We start from the raw sequence: 19171 nt of genomic DNA, 5'->3' as shown, positions 1-19171 counted from the left end.
ATATGCGAACAGTTTTTATCTTCTCCTCTGACCAGAAAGTGGTAACAGAACAGTAAAGTCCTCTCAGAAGTGTACTTGTTCTTCTCTTTTGAGAACCAGGTACCCAGAACTATCCACGATCCATGGAACTGGACCATTAACTCTTTAACTCCCAGTGCACTACATGATGTTATGATGTGGAATACTGATAACCAAAAGTCATAAAACCATGACATCATTACATCATAGAAAGCTACCAGCTTGGTCAAGCATGATTTCATTTTGACTACTTCTGATAACCTTCTTCTCTTTCAATTGCATAGAGATGGCACCCAGAACAAGGTGTTCCATCACCTTTTCAGGGATGGAGGTGAGGCTGACTGGCCTGTAGTTTCTTGGCTCCTCCTTCTTGCCCTTTTTGAAGTCGGGAGTGACATTGACTATCCTCCAGTCTTCAGGCAGCTGTCTTGTTCACCAAGACCTTTCAAAGATGATGGAGAGCAGTTCAGGAGTCACCTCTGCCAGTTGCCTTAAATTTATGTACCACTACAGACTGTTGTAGTTAACGTGTCAGCCTGAAAGATACTGCAACTGTGGGAACTGATTCCTACTTCGTGGTCTGCAATGTGAAAGCAGGCTGATGTAATACCGAGATACCTCTGTGGGGTAAACACCTGGAGGAGAATACCCTGACTTTTGACTGGGGCATATCAAGAACAGGATCTTTCTTACTCCAGAGGGAACTTTTCAGAAGGTAATGCAGTAAGCATTCCTCTTGGCTGTCTTGCAAGATAAAACCCCCAGGGAGACGTGTAATTGGATACATGAAACATCAGAACTTATTTTCAGCCTGTGCTTGTTTACAGCACACAGAACTCAGGGAAAGCAGTTTCTAAAGGCCCAGATTTTGAGTAGCTGTGGCAGGCTTCTTGAAATGCTTTTGAAACTTGTTGCAGGAAGAGTGTGCTTTGCCCCCTTCACTCTCTACAGTTCTGGAGGTGTTTCCAAGGAGATGTATTTTGAGAGTTGGAAGGAGCTTTCAGGATACACTGCTGCCTGCTGCACAGCAGCTAAGAGCTTATTGTTGTTTCTAGAGCTTATTATTGTGTGTAGCCCTTTGATGTTTAGAGGAAACCAAGTTATCGCTGAAGTTAGCTCAAGCTTCAGCTGAAGTGCCAGCAATGTTCAGGGACAGAACTGCTTGCAATGTCCCAGCAATGTTTGTTGTTACTTACCTGACTATGTTGTAATTGCTTTTAGTGGTGCCTAAGCTTCAAACAAATGCTCTTCTGTAGTAGTTGTAACAGGAAAGCAGGATAAGAAAGCAGCTGCCTCGCTAGAAGAAAGTTGTATTTTAATAGTGAATATAGCTGCAAGTCTCTATAAATTGCTAAGTGCAATAAATTAGTTTAGGGCTCAAAAAAAAAAAAAAAAAAACCTCTGTAGAAAAATGAGGAAAATGTTAGAGCAGTTTGACTTTGGAGCAAATGGTTAGTATGTTATTTTACCTGCCACCATTGCTAAATATAAAACAAATCTGTATTTGGCAACCATATGCCCTGTATCAAAGACTCTTCCACAGCGTACGAAAGCACTCCATAGAAGTGTATAATGTCTTTTAGACTTAACAAGACATCTTGTAATTAGATTTATGTAAATGTATGATGTCTTTTAGCCTTAACAGGACATCCTGTAATTAGATTTATGTAAAAGAGAAGAAACACGGGTTTTGTCTTTTGCTGTTTGAGCAAGGTTTTCTAAACAAATGTGACTCTCTGCCCTAAGTAGTGTGCTGCTGCTGGGCTAATTAATCATTTCCATGCTGGGTATGGATCATCAAGGAATGACCTATAGCTTTCAAACTTCCTGGAGCTACTACTTGTGTATGTTGCTGAATAATTAAAACTTAAAATCAGCATTTTCTTTCAGTTGCTGAGTTGTGTGGCTTTGATCAAACTAGTGAATGCAAACTGAGTGACTTGCAGTGTTAATAATGTACTACTGCTGCTTTATTGCAACATCTGTACTTGTCTGACTATAACTAGAGAGGTGCCAACGCATTAACTCAATACTCTTTATACCTGAAATATCAGCTTAATTAGGATCATTTATCAAAATGACACTTGTTTCATAAGGCCAAATCAAATTGATTACTGTTGTTCCTGCTGCGCTTGTGCAAGCGTTAAAAGCAATGCTTTCAGAAATGGGAGCGTGTATCTCTCTTGCATTACATAAAAATGTAGTGTTAGAGGAAGCTCAAACATTTTAAGATATTACTAAAAGAAAATAAAAAATTCCAAATGATGCAGGTGATTAAATAGTCTATAATCTTATCTGACTAGTTGCAAGCCTTAGATATATTTGCTGTTACATGATGGGAAGTAGCAAGGAAAAACTGTCGCAGTTGTGCAGGTGGAGATCTGAGAATGAGAGACCTAGGCTCAGATTTCCAGATGTATTTAGTCACCTTCATGGCTTTTGATGGCACTAGCAGCTAAGTATCTGTTTATCTTCCAGGCTTTGGATTTAAATGACCTGAGGATCAACTGAAGTCAAACAAAGTCTTTAATGTTTTGAGAAAGTACTAGTAAAACAGCAAAACCATTTAAAATTCAAGCAGCAACACATTGATTTATTTTATAATGAAGAGTACTTTTTCTAGAGTGTGAATGAAGGCTATAGTAACCATGTTTCTTTAAAATGAAACCTGTTTAAAATCCTCTTCTAAATGTGCTGATGCTATGTGCTTTTTGCTCAAAACCTTCTGAACAGTATTGTAAGAACATAACCTGTGACCTGACTTTCACGTCTTGAGGCACAAGTGTTTAAGGCCCTGCAGCTGCCTTGGTAAGTCAGAACTGGAGTTTTAAAAAGCAGGTAGGATCAGCTGGAGGAGTCTGTGTGGTTAAGTCTAATAAAACTCCAGCTAACAGAAGAAAGAAGAGCGTAGCCGTTCTGAATAAGGTAATTCTAAATAAGGTAACGTTTCCTCTTTAAAGATGAGCTCAGTGAGGGATGGGATTCAATTTCAAAGGTGAGATTTGAGTCTCCTGACTTTTGCTTACCAAAATTTGAGGAGTCTATGAAAATAAACATTCTATGTCATCCGCATTAGCTCTTGTAAGCTGTTGAAATGGAATATTCATAGGAGAAGCATTGAAAGAATAGCTTAGAGGAGAGGAATGCAATCCAGGCCCAAAATTGTTTTGCAAACTGTATCGAGCACAGTTTTCGGCATTCCACTTTTGAAAGGAATTACTGTATAGAAGGGAGTCCTGAGGCTCGTCTGCCTGAAGACTGCAGGAGGTAGTATTGGAGTGCTATGGATATTTGTGACAGTAGTGAGCTTCTTCTGGGATGTATTTAGAATTTCAAAGGAGCTTGGCAGTCTGGAGAAGGGGTCTGAAGTAAATGAGCTCAGGGTTCTGCAGTACTCCCTGCCTAAGCTGCTAACATTAACCCCAGAAATGAAAATCGGGAATAGCCAATTTCTTCTTCACTTCCTCAGAAACAGTGTGAGATTGTAGCTGATCACAAGTTGCATGACATTCAGTGATGTCAAGCTCCGCTGCACATAAAGTTTTGGCTCTGCTCAGCAGTGGTTAAGCTTCTGCATCAGTCTGCCCAGTTTCGGGCACCAAGTTTTAGGAAAGATAAGAACTGGGTAAACACAGTGCAAAAGAGAGGATTAAGAGTATTCATGATCTGGAATTTGTGACTTCCGAAGCAGAATGGTAGAATAGAGGTAGTTTATCCTATGTTAGGGTAAACAACATGTTAGAAAACAACAGAGAAGCAGCGTAGCGAGGGAGAACTCTATTTGTCTCTAATAGATCTGCAAAGAAGTAACAACAGTAAATTGCAATAAGACTTTTTTATTTTCATTTTAAGGACTAGGGGACACTTAGTAGGGTGAATAAGTGAACCACCAAGACATCCTGCATGGAGACTTCAGTTTCCAATGTCTGAGGTCCTTAAGAATGAAGGAAAAGCCACATTGTTTTAGGATAAAGTAGTTTCATAACCCTTCTAAATTAATCTGTCTGATCTTTGAATTTTATTTGACCTTCATGACCTAAGCTATTACTTTTTGGGGCCTGTGTGGAAAAAATGCTAACCCAGACATAAATAAAAATGCTGGTTTCATTTATTTTATCTCAGTGGAAACTCAAATGTAAAGATTGAGTATAATAGTACATTTATGTGTTGGTTTTGTACCTTCGCTGCAGGTAAGTGAACTTTTCAGTAGAGCAGAAACTTTTATAATAATGAAAAAAAGCAAACACCAAATACTCTTTGTTGCTTAGTCTTTGTTTTACATTGGTGACATTGCAATTTGCCAGCAATATTTTTCATACTAAAAGAAAATTGTTGCTACGTTGGTTTTTCAACTGAAATTGAAAATACGCTTTGTTCTGGCCTATTTATTTTTAATTCTTTCTCCTCGGTTCTTGTTGCCTCTAGCAAAAACACTACTTCACCCTAGCAAACTATTAAAAAAAGCAAAATCCATGCTACTTGCTTGGCCTACTCCATCAACGCATGAATGTGCCTGCAAAATGTCAGAAAAGACTTTTCTAGTGCTCTCACATCACTCTAGTGAATTACCCTAGTGACAGTTTTTTCACGCTATCTTGTTTACTGTCTTTTTTTACTTCAGTTTGGAGGAAATGTGCTGCTTTTCACATGCTCAGTGGCTGAGGTGTCCTTAGTATCAATTAACTGCAGACCCACAGCGTTGTTGTGAGAATATGAAAGTTAGGACTGACTCCTATTTCTTGAGAAACAAGGGGTGGCTTTTTGAAGAGGTAATCAGCCTGACTACCTGCAGCTGCCCTGCCTTGGAATTCTTAATCAGTTGTGTGTGTGCAAGAAAAGGCTGAGGGTGGTACAGGTCTAACTCACTTCATGGGGGTCCTCCAGAATGCAAATCCACCAGCACTAGAGATTTAAAGTGATATGCCCAGTTAAACAGAGCAACTGAAAAAAGGGCAGTGTGCTCTTTAAGATATGTGTTCTTGTCTAATCTGCTGTTATTGTATCGGAAGTCTCTTTTAGAAGTATTTGCTTAATGGATAAACAGGATAAAATCTGCAAATAAGGACTAGGCTTTTGTCCTGTCATCTCAAAGCATTATTTCCCTGTTTGTCCCCATGAAATTTGCTCAAACAGTATCCATTGGCAGCTCAGGTACGTTTCCCTTGTCAACTCTCTTCTGGATTATTTCCAGAACCTGCACAAGAGATTTTGAAAATTAGCAGCGTTAACAGCTGGCTTGTCGTGGGCAGTCCCAAGGAAGTCGAGGTCACTGGTTGTCAGGTAATTGGCATTGTTGAAATGTTTCTGTGGAGCAAGATGTGTTAGCTTAAGCCCTCTTTAGAGAGAGATTTTTATCTTTATGACAGAAAATTTTAATCTATACACTAAATACAGTTTACTTTTTACACATTAACTTTGAAATTTTCAAGAATGTAACTGTTGCAGTTTGAAAGCAGTTTAAGAAGAACTGCGTTAACACTGCTTTTTCCGTCGTAATAATAGATATGGCATACATGATACAGGTGTTACAATGTGATATGAAATTTTGTTAACTTGATATTAGATTTTGAGTTTTGGCACAGAAAATGGCCTTTTAAAACTTTAAGACAAACCGCCTCTTGAGAATGGAAAGGTCTGAATGGCTTTGTCCCAGCAGTTGTGTTTGGTAGAGATTGTTTATTCATTTTTAATGTGTGCAGTTGAAGTCCCCACTAGACTTAGTAGTAGTATCAGTTTTCTTCATAATTCTTGGTAGGTACATGCCAGAATAGATTAAATTATTAAGTATGCTGCATGCATTGTTCAGAGCAGTGATTGTTAACAGCTATTTCCAAACTACACACAGCATTAGAGAATTTCTTGACTTTTATTACATCTCAGTTAGTTGTTTCTTTAGAAATGTTGCATTTTATACTCTTAAATACGTTGGACTCAAGTAGTTTACAAAATCTAAAGTCTTATTTTTCTCATCTATGAAGTGTAATTTGTACAAGAACAGAAGTGACTGTCTAATAAGAAACCTACTTTTGTCCTGGACGTTGCTTGGAAATCTTTCTTCTGACTGTGTTTGTAATACATCATCTCTATCTCATCATAAATTGGCTTGTTTTGCCTGGAGAGACATGAGCAGCTGACTAGCCATTTTGCTTAACATTTCAACCATACTTAACTATGAAAATGTATTTTCTTTGAATTTTTCTGAGTTCCTTACAGAAAGTTGCAAACATAGGGAATAATATTCATTGATTGATCTTAATGTCTTAGCCTTTTCTCATTTTATGTTTGCATGATACTGCTGAATATGATGTTTCCTCCCTTGCTGTTGCAAGTAAACTTTCATGCATACGTGGAATGGCAATCTCCAACGTTAACACTAAGCAGAAGTTAGAAGGGAGAGAGATCTTTTAGAATTCTTGTTTGTCAAACTAAACCCTGCGCAGTAAAACCTCAGTTAACAAGAATGCCATCACAGCAGTAGATCCTTTCCTTCTGATTCCTGATATACATCTATGATGTGCATTTTATCTTATTCTATGACTGTATACTACTATGACTCTTTGTCTGTCTCCCAATGTTACTAAGATTGTAGGGTTATTAGGAGTATATAAGAAATCTAAAATAATATTTAAAAAAACAAGGTATTTGTGGCAGATGCTGGTTTCGATTAGAAGGGGAGTGAAACGGCAATCACTTTGTTTTTGATAAATAGAAAATCAAAACAGTTTAATCATATCAAGAACATCCTGTAGTAGAAAATCCTGTAGCATGCTTACTGCAATCTCCCATGAAAATAAGTTATTTCTATCATAACTGAAGTCATCATGCCTGAAATGACAGACATCAGGATAATACATGTCCTATGAATGTAACTGCTGCACTAAAAATTTAAAATGAAATTCATGTAGTAGGAAAGTAGCTGTGATGGCATTCATTACTGCAATGAAAGAGAGTTCACTGGGATTTTATGCAGATGATACTTAAGTGATATTATTAAAACACTAAGAAAAAAGCTTGATTTTGAATGGACTCTAATTTGGAAATGACATGCAGGAAGCTTTAGCTTATTATTTTAGACATGCTATGTGTCTTAGAATAAACTGAATTGGAACCATAAAGAAATCTTTGCTGTTAACAACTAAAAAATGGAGAGGTGTCAAGTCTGAAGAAAGATGAACAGCATCTTTGCTGTTTTGTTCCTGAAGCGTGACTGTCCAGGGCTTTGATTCTGCTCTGTGATCTTCTGGAATATTTTGATCAATATATGGTCAAAGTGACTTCAAAGTCAACTTTGAAAACAGTGGGTTTTTTTTAAGGGTGTGAGTAAATAAAGTCTTAAGATTTATTGGCACTTGAAACAAAAAAGTTGCAGAAGTAGAGCTGCACTGACACAAGACGTTGAGTGGTGGTGGGATTGCCTTGTGTCTCTAAAATGGTACAGGGAAATCCTCTTGGCAATTAACTTTGGGAAAGAGCTATTTCAGCCCCTAAATCTAATAAAGCAGCATTGCATCAAAAAATATTTTTTCAAAAAATGAGAAGATGATTGGCTTTTAACATCTGACTTATCTACCCCTATCTCCTAAATCTACCCCCTTCCAGTTTAAAACCATTTCCCCTTGCCCTGTTGCTACATGCCTTTATTAAAAAAATCAACTTCCATCTCATAGCCACATAAAAGGAGAGAGGAGAAGGCAACAGGAGCTCAACAGCAGCTTCTGAAATCTGTGTTTGTTGCATGTAGAGGATGCTGCTGCTGTGTCAAAAGCGAATTCCCCTCCATGTTTCGTGTGGGTCATTCTTGCCTCCTGCGGGAGATGTCATTGATGGCTAAATGTATGGAGTGCATACTTCTTCCCTCTTGAAAAGGCAAATGTTCCTGGAGAGGAAAGAGAGGCCAAGAGGGGAGTAGGGGAACATGGTATAGTAGTGTAGCAATAACAAAGCACGGTCAGTTTGTGAGACCATTAACTGGAAGACTGCTTACCATTTCACTGAGCTACTCCAAATTTGACATAGATTAACCTGTAGGTTGAGTGAGCTCCTTGAATGCTTGGTGATTCAAGGAGCCTCTACCGCATTCCTTACAGATAGCTTTGAGGGAGCCCAGCCTTTGGGCTGGTGCCTGTGGTCCCCTTTTTCCTTCTGTTGGTCTGAAGGAAGCGTCAGCTCTTTGTTGTAGATATTGCCTTGTATTGAACTTCGAACAAAGTTTTTCTACTTAAAACTCAAAATAATTAACATTGATTTATTTGAAAGTGAAACCATTTACATGGGAGTTATACTGGACAATATATGACCAGTATCATATAAACAGCTCTCCCAAGAGTTAATTAGTATCAGCATTTTGAAAATAGTTGGGAAAAAAACTCACTTGTATTTCTAAGATTTTCCCAGCCAACCTTTTCCAAGCGTTTGGAAAAAAGTATCTTAGCATTCATATGTATACTGTTTCTAGACCAGGACTGTCTGTAGAATGATAATTTTCTGATTGTTATAGCACAATGTTTCCAGTACGTAGTTTTTAAAAGATGCCTTTCATTTATCTGAACTTTCCTGTTTATGGTTTACATTTATAGAAATAACTTCATATTATAATACTTGTGGCTGAAGTACTGTGTGGAGTGAATGTGAATATTTTACTGAAATTTTAAAGAATATTCCTCTGTATTGTTCTGTACTTGGCACAAATGCTCTGAAAAAAAAACAGTCTTGTTTTTCTTGCCAGTCAAGGCAAGAATGCCAGGAATTCTCAAAAGGAAAGAGGTATGCTGTAAAGTCAAAGGAGGGTTTGTACTGCATCATTAATCTTTTTCTCTTAGCTTAATTGTGTAATTTATACTAGTTTTGTTAGAATATGGTATAGAGTTTATCCACATTAGGTTCAGGTGTTATGCACATTACAGTTTGGGAGACATGGACATACTGGAAAGAATCCAAGAAAGTATCAGAAAGATGATGAAAGGACTGGAGCACGTCTCCTACGAGGAGAGGCTGAGAGAGCTGGGACTGTTCCACACAGAGAGGAGGAGGCTCAGGGGGATTCCATCAGTGTGTGTAAGTACCTGAAGGGAGGGTGGAAAGACTACAGAAGCAAGCCACACAGAGTACTGTGCTCTGTTATGGATGCCCAGTACAACACAGAAGGGACATACCAGAGAAAGACCAATGACAGGCCATGAAGATGGTGAAGGGTCTGCAGTACCTCTCCTACAAAGAGGGAGCTGGAACTGCTCAGCCTGGAGAGGAGGCAGCTCAGAGGGACCTCATCAGTGTCTGTATATACCTGAAGTGCACAGAGGTCAGTCAGTCTCTTTTTGTGGTGCCCAGTGCCAGGACCAGAGGCCACGGGGACAAACTGGAGCCCAGGAGGCTCCCTCTGAACACCAGGAGCACTGCTGCACTGTGCGGGTGCCGGAGCACTGGCACAGGCTGCCCAGAGGCTGTGGGGTCTCCTCCCTGGAGGTCTCCAGAAGCCGCCTGGCCATGGGCCTGGGCACCCTGCTCTGGGTGGCGCTGCTGGAGCAGGGGCTGGGCCGCAGGGACACAGAGGGCCCGGCCCACCTCAGCCAGCCTGGGGTTCTGCCAGTTGTATTTCACTGTTACTTTGTTGGGGAGATAACTGACGAGAAGCAAATGGCTGTATGATGTTTAGCTGTCTGCTGGGTTACGCCGCAAGAGCAGTACAAGTGGTGAGGCGTTCCAGTTACTTAACAAGTCTAGTGTTTCAAAAATAATTTCTCTAAATTTTAAGTAGATGATAATTCTCTCTTGCCAAATACAGAAAAGTTTAATATAGCTGCAAGGTTTGCGCAGTTGTGTAACAGTTACTGCCAGTTAAACTCAGAAGGTATAATTATTTCGGGAAGAGATAGAGGATTGCTTTGAGTCTCCTAGGGAATACTTTGTTTCCATCAAAAAACTTGTTTTCTTTTCAGTCTGGGCCATCAGAGGAATGCCAGCATTGTAGTTTTGGGTAACAGCTAGAAACTTTTTGTGACTGAAGGCAAAATTTTTCTGGGAAATATTTATTTTAGTGACAAGTTTGGTTTCCTACCTTGATTCTAGTTTTGTAATGATTCTGGCAACATTGTGAACATAACATCTTTCCTTATCCCCTCTGCCTTCCAACCAGCTCTTCCTTCTGGCATGCTCAGCCTTCACAGATTGTTTAGATGTTGTGTCGAATTGTAAATAGTCAGGGTCAAATATATCTGGAAGAGGAGTAGGACCAGAGGCCTTGGCAGGAGTAGTCTTTCATAAAGGGTGGTTGGCAGTGGGCTGCGAAATCTTGCTGTGTGTAAATTCTCCTGAAGCCTGAGGAAATTCTTAGTGGTCCTTGCAAGGCTGCATGAGATGCTGGTGACAACGGTGGTGGCACAGAATAGATAGCAGATGGAAACTTCTGCAATAAATTGGTGCTGTGGAAGGGTTCCTTTTAGGGCCTTGTCTCTATTGGCTCTGGTTTTTCAGGGTATTTGCTGTTGAAATCTACTGGTTGTATATGTGGGGCAGCTCTGAGGGAAGAAGGCCACTGTTGGCAAGGAATGTAGAGCTGAAGCAGACAAACGGAGCGGTGCATCAGTGTGATCAGAACATGCAAGTGTGCAAGTGTGCAAGTGTATCTTGATTTGACTGTTGGTCCTACTTTTTTTGTAGTTTGGGTGTGTAAGTTTACCCCAAGAGCTATGCTTGCAAGCATATGTAGGGTTCCAAGATGCAGAGAGCTCTAGAGGTATAAGAAGTAGCAGAAAGTTTTGAAGTCTGTGTATATTTCTGGGCATGCCAAATGCAATCTTGTCCTGTGGCCCTGATCATTTTGGTTCACAGAGCAGATGCCTTAGGTGCATCAAAGTGAATGTAAAGGCCAGTCATTGACTTTGTAAATCGAAATGAGAGCAGTATACCATATAAATGCTTCAGTGTACATACAAGTACTTGTGTTCAGGCTGAGTACAATGTTGTCCAGGTCACTGCAGTAAGAGGTTTTCCATCTTAAATGAAACAAGCTAAGTGTAGTGATGCCTCAATCATTGCTAGCAGCTCAAGTAGCACTTCTGAAGTACAAGCAGTTTGCTCATTAAACAGCCTATTCTCCTTCATCTGTGGTCTGCTGTAGAATTTCTTTTCTCTGGCTGTTTTCTAGTACGAAAGTTGAATATTGTTTTGCTGTCATCACTATGTTACATCGAATTTTCAAGAACAATTCAAAGACATTGGAAAATGCTTTTAACATAAGCTTATCACATTTTTGCTTTGGCTATGAAAGTATATTTATTATATTGGGAAGATTAACAGATTCTGAAGTTCCCTCTCAGGGCATTTAGCCATGGTATGTGAGACTCGTTGTCAGCTGGGGTGAACTGATTTAATTGTAGCTTCATGTTAAAATATTCATGTCAGGATGGCAGTAGAGGGTTGAACCAAGTGATCAAGTGGGGGAATATATGTGCCAGCTATATGTGAATAATATGTCTGTCTGTGCAGATTTCCAGGTATACAGAAAAAAACCAAACAAAATGTCAATGGTTTACGGGCGTTCAGCCCGGTTCCGTGACGAAGGGAACAGGGGACCCACGGGCCCACGCCCCAGGAAAAGGGAAAAGGGGAAAAGGGTAAGGAGATGGCCCTGAGAGCAAAGAACAGCAGCAACAATCTGAGGAGAAACAAACTAATTTACTAAATAAGATATCGGAATGCAAAACAACACACTATAATACAATATAATTACAATTTAAGCTGATAAATCCAATACAGAGAGAGAGAATGTCCCAAAATCAAGGTAGGCCTTACTCTACTACCGATGATAAGACGGCTGGAGAGCGAGGTGCTGCCAAGACGAGAGACAGCGGAAAAAAAGTGATGAGGTCTCGTGATCTGCAAGTTTTTATACTGCGAGCTCTTATCTTTTCTCTCCGGCTGGAAAATGGTAACAGAGGAGCAAAGTGCCGTGGGGAATGTAGTAGTCCTTCTCTTCTGAGAACCAGGTACATTCACTACATGATGTTATGATGTGGAGTACCAATAACCGAAAATCATAAAACCATGACACAAAAACAGATCAGTTAATCAGCTGCCTGAAGAAAATTCCATATGGAACCAGTAATGCTTAGAAAGTAGTTAGAAGACAGGTTGGTTAAAGGCAAGGTGTCCTGCTTTATTAATTGAAAGAAGCTTTCAGGTTTTCGGGAGTATCTAGTTCACAGTGAAAATACCTTCATTTATTGTGCTATCGTGAGCAGCGTTGTAGCATTGTTTTCAGTGCTTTTTAATTTTAGTAACGTATGTACTCTTTGAAATTACAGGGGAACTTCCCTATCCATTGTAGAGCACAATTGCTCTACATCTTTCTTAAATACCATAGAATGAGTATCCTTTGTGTTTTTATTACTGTATCTCCATATTTTTATCTGTATCTCCAATTTTTATCATCTAATTTATGACTGGATAAACTGTAAAGCTGAACAGTTAATATTGGTCAAGCCATTACTTCAAGTTATTGTTCTGCAGTAACTTGAAAATGATCAGTCTTCAAAATAAAAGCTTAATTAGCTCCTTTAGAGCACTATTTATTATTAAAGAGCTACGTAAAGTTATTGAACTTAAAGCTTTATTAAAAAAAATATTTTTGACTGGAGCTTATGAATCAAGGAATTTTAAGTCCATATAAGTTGGTTTTGGAGCAGAAAACAAAAGTAACTGCAGTATGTTTAAAAAGAGTAAGTGATATGAAGGGGTAGAGAATTCTAGGTGTGTTTGAAGTCCTGCAGAGTCATTTTTGTAGCAGCATTGCAATAACATTGAATTTCAGTTGGCTATCAATTTTGTTTCCCGTGCAAGGAAAAAAAGTCAATTTTCAAACTATCTTCAGATCATTTAGAGCAATCTTTTTTTATAAAAGCACTTGCACCTAACTTTTGTTGAGTAGTCAAACCTGAGAAAGTCTGTGCAGAATATTTCTCAATAACCAGCCTAGCTGAAGTCTGGGGACTGTGTCAGTGGTTAACAATGTACTGGCTAACTGGTGAAAGTTTTTCTGGCATAAGCGTCTTATTTAAATAAAATACTGGTATCTTTGATGACAAAAAAAAAAAAAAAACCCTAACACCTCTGCATCTGAAGGTGTTGATGATTAAAGGCTTCGTCATGCTTGGAGTAATTGCTTTAATTAGCTATTAAACAGGCTTCAGGGTCAATGTGAGAACAGGTTTCTCTCTTTCATTTGATTTAGTAGGAGCAGTTAATGATTTTGTTTTTATTATCTTTACTCTCTTCTTTAGAATTATTTACTTAGCACATGGAAGGCAACAGATATTTGCTATTATAAAATCAATTTCATGCCTGACTAGGCTATCTCTTCCACCTTTGTCATTACTGTTGGTGCTTAGGGTGTTATCTTGGGCTTATTTGTGTTTACACAACTAGATGGCAGTGGGCCTTCCCAATAATTATTTGGGGATTTTGGACCCTGCATCAATAAACAAAAAAAATTCAAAATAAGAGATTTTAAGTGTGCTTGTAGATTACTGTCACGTTCTTTCCTTCTTTAAAAATCTGACTGCTTATTTTTGTGTATCATTAAACATATGAAGTGCATAAATACTAAAAAAGCTTTCCCTTTAAATAGAAGAAAACAGCTCAATAAGAAAGGAAAAATATAGGTAGAAACTTTTTTTATTCAGGTAAATAAAATTTCTATGTATGTTTCAGCGAAGTAGGATTTGACAATGTATAAACCTCAGTCTTATTTCTGCATGCAGTTGGAATTGCAAGTTAACACCTCTTCTCTGAGGTCTCTCGTTACTCACTCCTTTCAGGACTTTTAGAGGAACTAAGATGCTGACTCTGTCCAAATGGAGTGGAATGTTTTATAATTTGTCATGGCTGTTTTTCATATGCTCTGTGCAGCATGATCAAAGCTGTTAAAATGGACCTGATGAAAAATACTGCTTCTTGCAGTCTATTGAAATAAAGCTCCAAAACAGAGGTGTTAGTTTTGAGCCTTATATTGAGCATTTCAAAATACTAGAAATTTGAAAATTAGAAAGAAGAAGATTGCAACAATCAATTCAATTCAAATTCAACGGAGAAATGAATACCTCTCTGAGAAGTTTGTTTCCTACCTATTGCTTAATCTTGGCTAAAGTCTTAGTTACTCAGCTATAAATAAATGAGCATACATTTTGATTTTAGTCTCCTGTGAGATTACTGACTCCTTATTCATAAAGCAAGTCTAAGTGACCTATAGACATTCATAATTTGAAAAGGAGTCCTTTGGAGGATTAGTCATTAAAACCCAATACCTATGTTGCAAAGAAGTGACTCATTGAGAAGGTACTCCTTTCCACATCACATTCACATGTTTTTGCATATAATTCAGAGGAAAAAACAGTTCCTTTCTTAGGAACTATTGACGGGTGTTCAGGATGTTTTCTTAAGGGCCCTGGTGGTCATGCAGCTTCCCCTTTCTGTCATTACAGGTGCACTTGTTAAGAAGCGCTTGGCAGAGTTAGAAACCCTGGTTTCTACTCTTATTAGTAGTGATAAGTAATTAAGTTTCTGGGTTTTATTCAGTGATTAGTTATTTTGACAGTGAAATGGCAATGGAGATTCTATGCTATTGATTTTTTTCCTTTTTCTTAAGACAATGACTTGAATTATAAGATGTAATTTCACCCTAGCTGAGTAATAGCAGCTAATGTCTGTATTTCCACACCAGTCAGCTGTTCAGGAGTCGTACCGAAATAGCAACACAGCTCCACCGTCAGCTCTTCATTATCTGGGACAAAGACTGGAACACAAGAGAAGAGTTTGGAAAAATCCAGGTAATTTGCTTATGTAATATGTCACAGAAGCAGCAAGGAAAAATCACAGCATTCAGATTGTGCTATTATTAGATGGTGGCTGTGTACCACTGAAGGTGGTTTCTGCAGAAGAAGGCTGTCTCTGTTGTGCAGTTTAGTGTCATGGATTGCTGAAAGTACAGCCCCCTTATCCTTATCCCACTGTGGGAACCGTACATTGGTAATGGATGGCTTGATGCTGTAGAGCAGTGGTCTCCAAAGTTGAGAGCACACATCCCTTGGAGTGTGTGAGACAATTCATTGGGGGTACATGAAGAAAATAAGTGTTTATTTAATCTCATCCTTTTTTCAATTTCAGTTTTTGGATTCATTGTATAACAAGGCAGTACAGTAGTAAATGTATATAACTTACAAATAAATATACATATATTGGGAGTGTGTGCTCAAAATTTTTTTAATGATAGAGGTACGCAATCAAAAAAATGTTTTCTGTAGAGGCCACTTCCTCTACTCGAGGAGTACTGCTCACATCTTAGTGAGCTTTTGCACTTATATGGGGTGACGCTGCTCTTTGTCAGACTAGCCTAGCTTTTTAATTTACAACGTTAGCCCTGTGCATCAGCAAAGAGTCCTGTTTCTCTGACCATTGCAGCTAAGAATCCAGTGTTCCATAAAGGCAGTGCCAGTGTTCCATAAAGGCAGTGAGGAAAAGCCATGCTCAGCATCTGAGGGGCAGGTCAGCAGCCTAACTTCCAGTTTTCTCCTGTCCTGGGTGAAAGCTGTCAGGTGGCGGAGAAATGACTACATAGACTCTTCACTTCTGGTCAATCTGGTATTGACTTGATTTATGCATGTAGGAGTATCTCATCTCTTTGGCATTTTGCTGCACTTGAACGGCATTAACACAGTGGGTACATGTCCAGGGGTGAGACCCCAGGGGGTTTTATGCCAGAGACATTTTCCATAATATTATGCTAAAATGTGAACCCTGCTTGTTTATAGGTTTCTTGTATGGTAGTGGTGAGCAGTGCTTTCCTTCAGTATGTGTGATTCTGCCCTTACAGTATGTCATACTTCAGGTTCCCTCAGGGAAAAGATGTAGTTTGTAAGTCTTTATGAAAGCAGTTACGGTTAAAGACTTAAACACTGGAATTGATTGCTACTTGATGGCATGTCTAGTGTAGGCTGTTAATCTGGGCACAAAGTCATCCCAGATGGACTTCTCTAGACCTCCTGGTGGAACTCGTGATGCCTAAATGTGAAGATAAATTGACTAGACTGATAGTAGCTATCTGCTCATTTTGTTTATTGACACACTAAATGTAACAGAAGAATACCTTCCTATCATCCTTTTCTCTAAGATTTCTCTAACTCATATGTTTACTGAAGTCAGAAGCACAATATCTTTTGACTTTGTGAGCAAGGTTGCATTGTCAGAATCTTTATTTAAAGAGATATCCTGTTTTATTAAATAAAGTTAAAATGTAATTAAGTGATCATTTTTTAAGGGGTTGTAGAATCTTTAAGAAGATTAATGATATTTTGATGTGCTGGGCTAATTCAACCTGCGCTTGGACTTTTTCATTGGGAAACTAAATATAATGTATCAAGTATTCGTGAAATTTGGTGATGGGTTACAAATTGGGTGAATTGGCAAAAAGCAGAATTTAGCGTGCAGTCAACTGATTTAATGCTTGATTTGGACTGTTGTCAGGTATGCAAAGTTGAGAGTCGGAACTGGATGATCTTTAAGGTCCCAAGCCATTCTATAATTCAGTACCTTGCATTGTGTAGTACCTGGTAAGAGCTCTTTGCTTTTGTCTAACGCTTTGTGACACTACTTTAAACTGTGGCTATTTAGCTGTGGCCAAAAGTTAAGATGTATATGACGCCAGTTTCCTTTTGTGCAGTTCAGTACTTTGTCTTCAGTGTGAACTAAGTACCTGGTAGAGTGTCTCTGAAAGTTTTAAAAGAATGCTGCTTGTGTGTAATATTAGATTAAAACAAACAAACCAAAAGACAGAAAACAACAGAAATGAGCACATAAGTTACCTTATAAGATAGTGTATTTTAAGAGAATCAGGTCAGTAAAACCTGGTGTCATGCAAAACCTTTTTGCCATGACTTATTTTTTTTGTCTGAAGAGTTCCTACCTAGACATTCTGTGTAAAATTATACCTTTCTTCTTTTCAATATGTTTTTTTCTTTACTTTTCACAGTTACTGTGCTGTCTTAGCTATTCTTAGGAAGAAGTTAAAGCCAGTAGGTCTGTGGGATTTGCTTTGTCTATAGAATTGAAATTTAAAAAAAAAAAAATCACGTAAAAGTAGGGGGTGACGATGTAAGTGGCAGGTAGTCCTTGTGCACAAATCAGAATTAAATTGGTTTTATTATCTCAGTAAAATCCTCATGTGAAGAAACTATTCCAAATTGAGTACACTGATCAATATTGCAAGAGTATTGAAAGTCTTGTGCATTTTTCAGATGTATTAAGTGAATTTGGAGATTGACTTAGTCCAAAAGCTTACTGGTTTTGTTTTTTTCTTGATCCCACATTTTTATACAGTGTAAGTAAATTCCTGATATAGATCTTTATCATGGTGTGTAACTTTTACTTAAAGCAGGTTATATGTGAATGCAAACAAAATGCAAACAATGCATGTGCAGTGCACATGGACTGAAGCTAAATTACTCTATGATTCTATAAAGAATGTTGAGGCACTGGCACAGGCTGCCCCGGGAATTGTTGGAGTCACTGTTCCTGGAGGTCTTCAAGAAACGTGTAGATGTGGCACTGAGGGACATGGTTGGTAGCCATACGGTGGTGATGGGTTGGTGGCTGGACTAAATGATCTTAACGGTCTTTTTCTATCTTAATGATTTTATGATTCTAAATACAGAAATCTTTGTGAGAAGTTGATTAATGTGAGTAACAGCTGTATCTGACTAACTTTGTGACAAATACTGCATTAATACTATGGGCTCAGTTGAGAAGCTGCTTTCTATATGCACAGGTTTTGATGTCAGGGGTTCATATTTTGTTAAAGCATCTACTTGGGTATTCTCTGAACTACCGATTGAACATCATAATGATGTAAACTACATGATGAACAGTGTGCCTTAAATCAAGGGATGGGATTCATTAAACAGAACAATTTACGAATTTCTTCAAACTGATTTTTCTATACTGAAAAACTCATTTTTTTGCAGCTGGAGCTACAGAGATGAAAAGGACACAATGAACTGCACCTGTCACTCACTATACATGTATGAAGCTAGGTTATGTATTTTCATCAAGAGTTTCTTGTTCTGCTACACTGAACAAACTGTCTTTTACTTAAAGTTGTTTGGGTGTTGTTTTCTTTTTGAGAGTAACGTGGGGTAGGTGGCTAACAAAAAGCGTGTGTTGACAAGGTCTAACACCATGGAATGGTGCGTGTCAACAGAACTTTCAAGCAAATTGCATTAATATCTATGTGAAGTAGTTGACATGAAACTGAAGGCGTCTTCTAAAATCTTACTGAAGTTGCAGTGATAGAAATATGCTCATTATACAGGCCACTTTCCAGATGCCTATTAAAAACTCCTGTATTAACTCTGGCTCAGTGTGTATGTGGCTTCTCTCTTCTTGTGCTTGACAACCAACACTTGCATCAGTATATATATATATATATCAGTGCACACCCAGCTACACACCTTCCTCCGTTCAAAGGGAGGCAAGCATCTCTGGATGGAGGCTGTGCTTGCAGCATCAATAGCCATGCTGGTGCATATGCTGGTGCATATGTTCTCTACCATCGTCAGCTGGCTAGCATCCTTGCTGAGACTCTTACAGCTCAGTCTTTCAGAGCCATCCTCTGACATTTTGAACAGTCCTAAACCACAGCAGACATGTCCGTATGTTATGCCCTGTTTTGTGGCACGCTTCAGCTTGTGGCTGTCAGTGCTGCAAGTATTAGAAGTTCTCTGGCAATCAAGGGCTTGTGTTCCAAGCAGTTCTTACTCTTCCATTGGACCGGCATCACTTTTAGAGGCTTAATATTCATATTGACAATGTTCACAGCCTTGGAGACATAATTCATACCTTTCTGTGCAGATGTGTGTGGGAGTGGTAGCCGTGAAGATGAAGAGGTTATCTCAGCATCGTAGGTATCCTGTTAGAAAGTGCTGTGGCCTTACGGTCTGGTAATGTAAGCTTCAAAATGTTGATAAGTTCCGTCATTCCTGTCAAATGTCACAATGCTTGCTTAGAAATTAGAGACAGCCACCATTTCAGAGGAGAGGTGTCTCGCTCCAATTTACAGGAGGGAGAAGGGGTTCTTTTAATATATGTATACCCGACGGCGAGATTA

General features: G+C 38.8%; 1 protein-coding gene and 1 long non-coding RNA gene across 4 annotated transcripts in view; both read left to right on the top strand.

Moving 5' to 3' along the window:
- Positions 1-19171, top strand: part of HS6ST3 (heparan sulfate 6-O-sulfotransferase 3) — a 297613-nt gene that overhangs the window by 50091 nt on the left and 228351 nt on the right. The gene's annotated exons all lie outside the window — the stretch shown is intronic.
- Positions 4414-18509, top strand: LOC110408100. Of its 3 annotated transcripts, none has more exons than XR_002444163.1 (5): positions 4414-5298; positions 14735-14840; positions 15472-15555; positions 16534-16619; positions 18030-18509. It is a non-coding gene; the product is annotated as an uncharacterized LOC110408100 (long non-coding RNA). The 3 variants fall into 3 exon arrangements; XR_002444162.1 differs by lacking the exon at positions 4414-5298 and adding an exon at positions 8899-9704; XR_002444161.1 differs by lacking the exon at positions 4414-5298 and adding an exon at positions 8899-9707.

This window comes from Numida meleagris, chromosome 1, assembly GCF_002078875.1.
Source record: "Numida meleagris isolate 19003 breed g44 Domestic line chromosome 1, NumMel1.0, whole genome shotgun sequence".
Lineage (NCBI taxonomy): Eukaryota > Metazoa > Chordata > Aves > Galliformes > Numididae > Numida > Numida meleagris.
The sequence above is the reverse complement of the archived record's forward strand: the minus strand, read 5'-3'. Positions and strand labels throughout refer to the sequence as shown.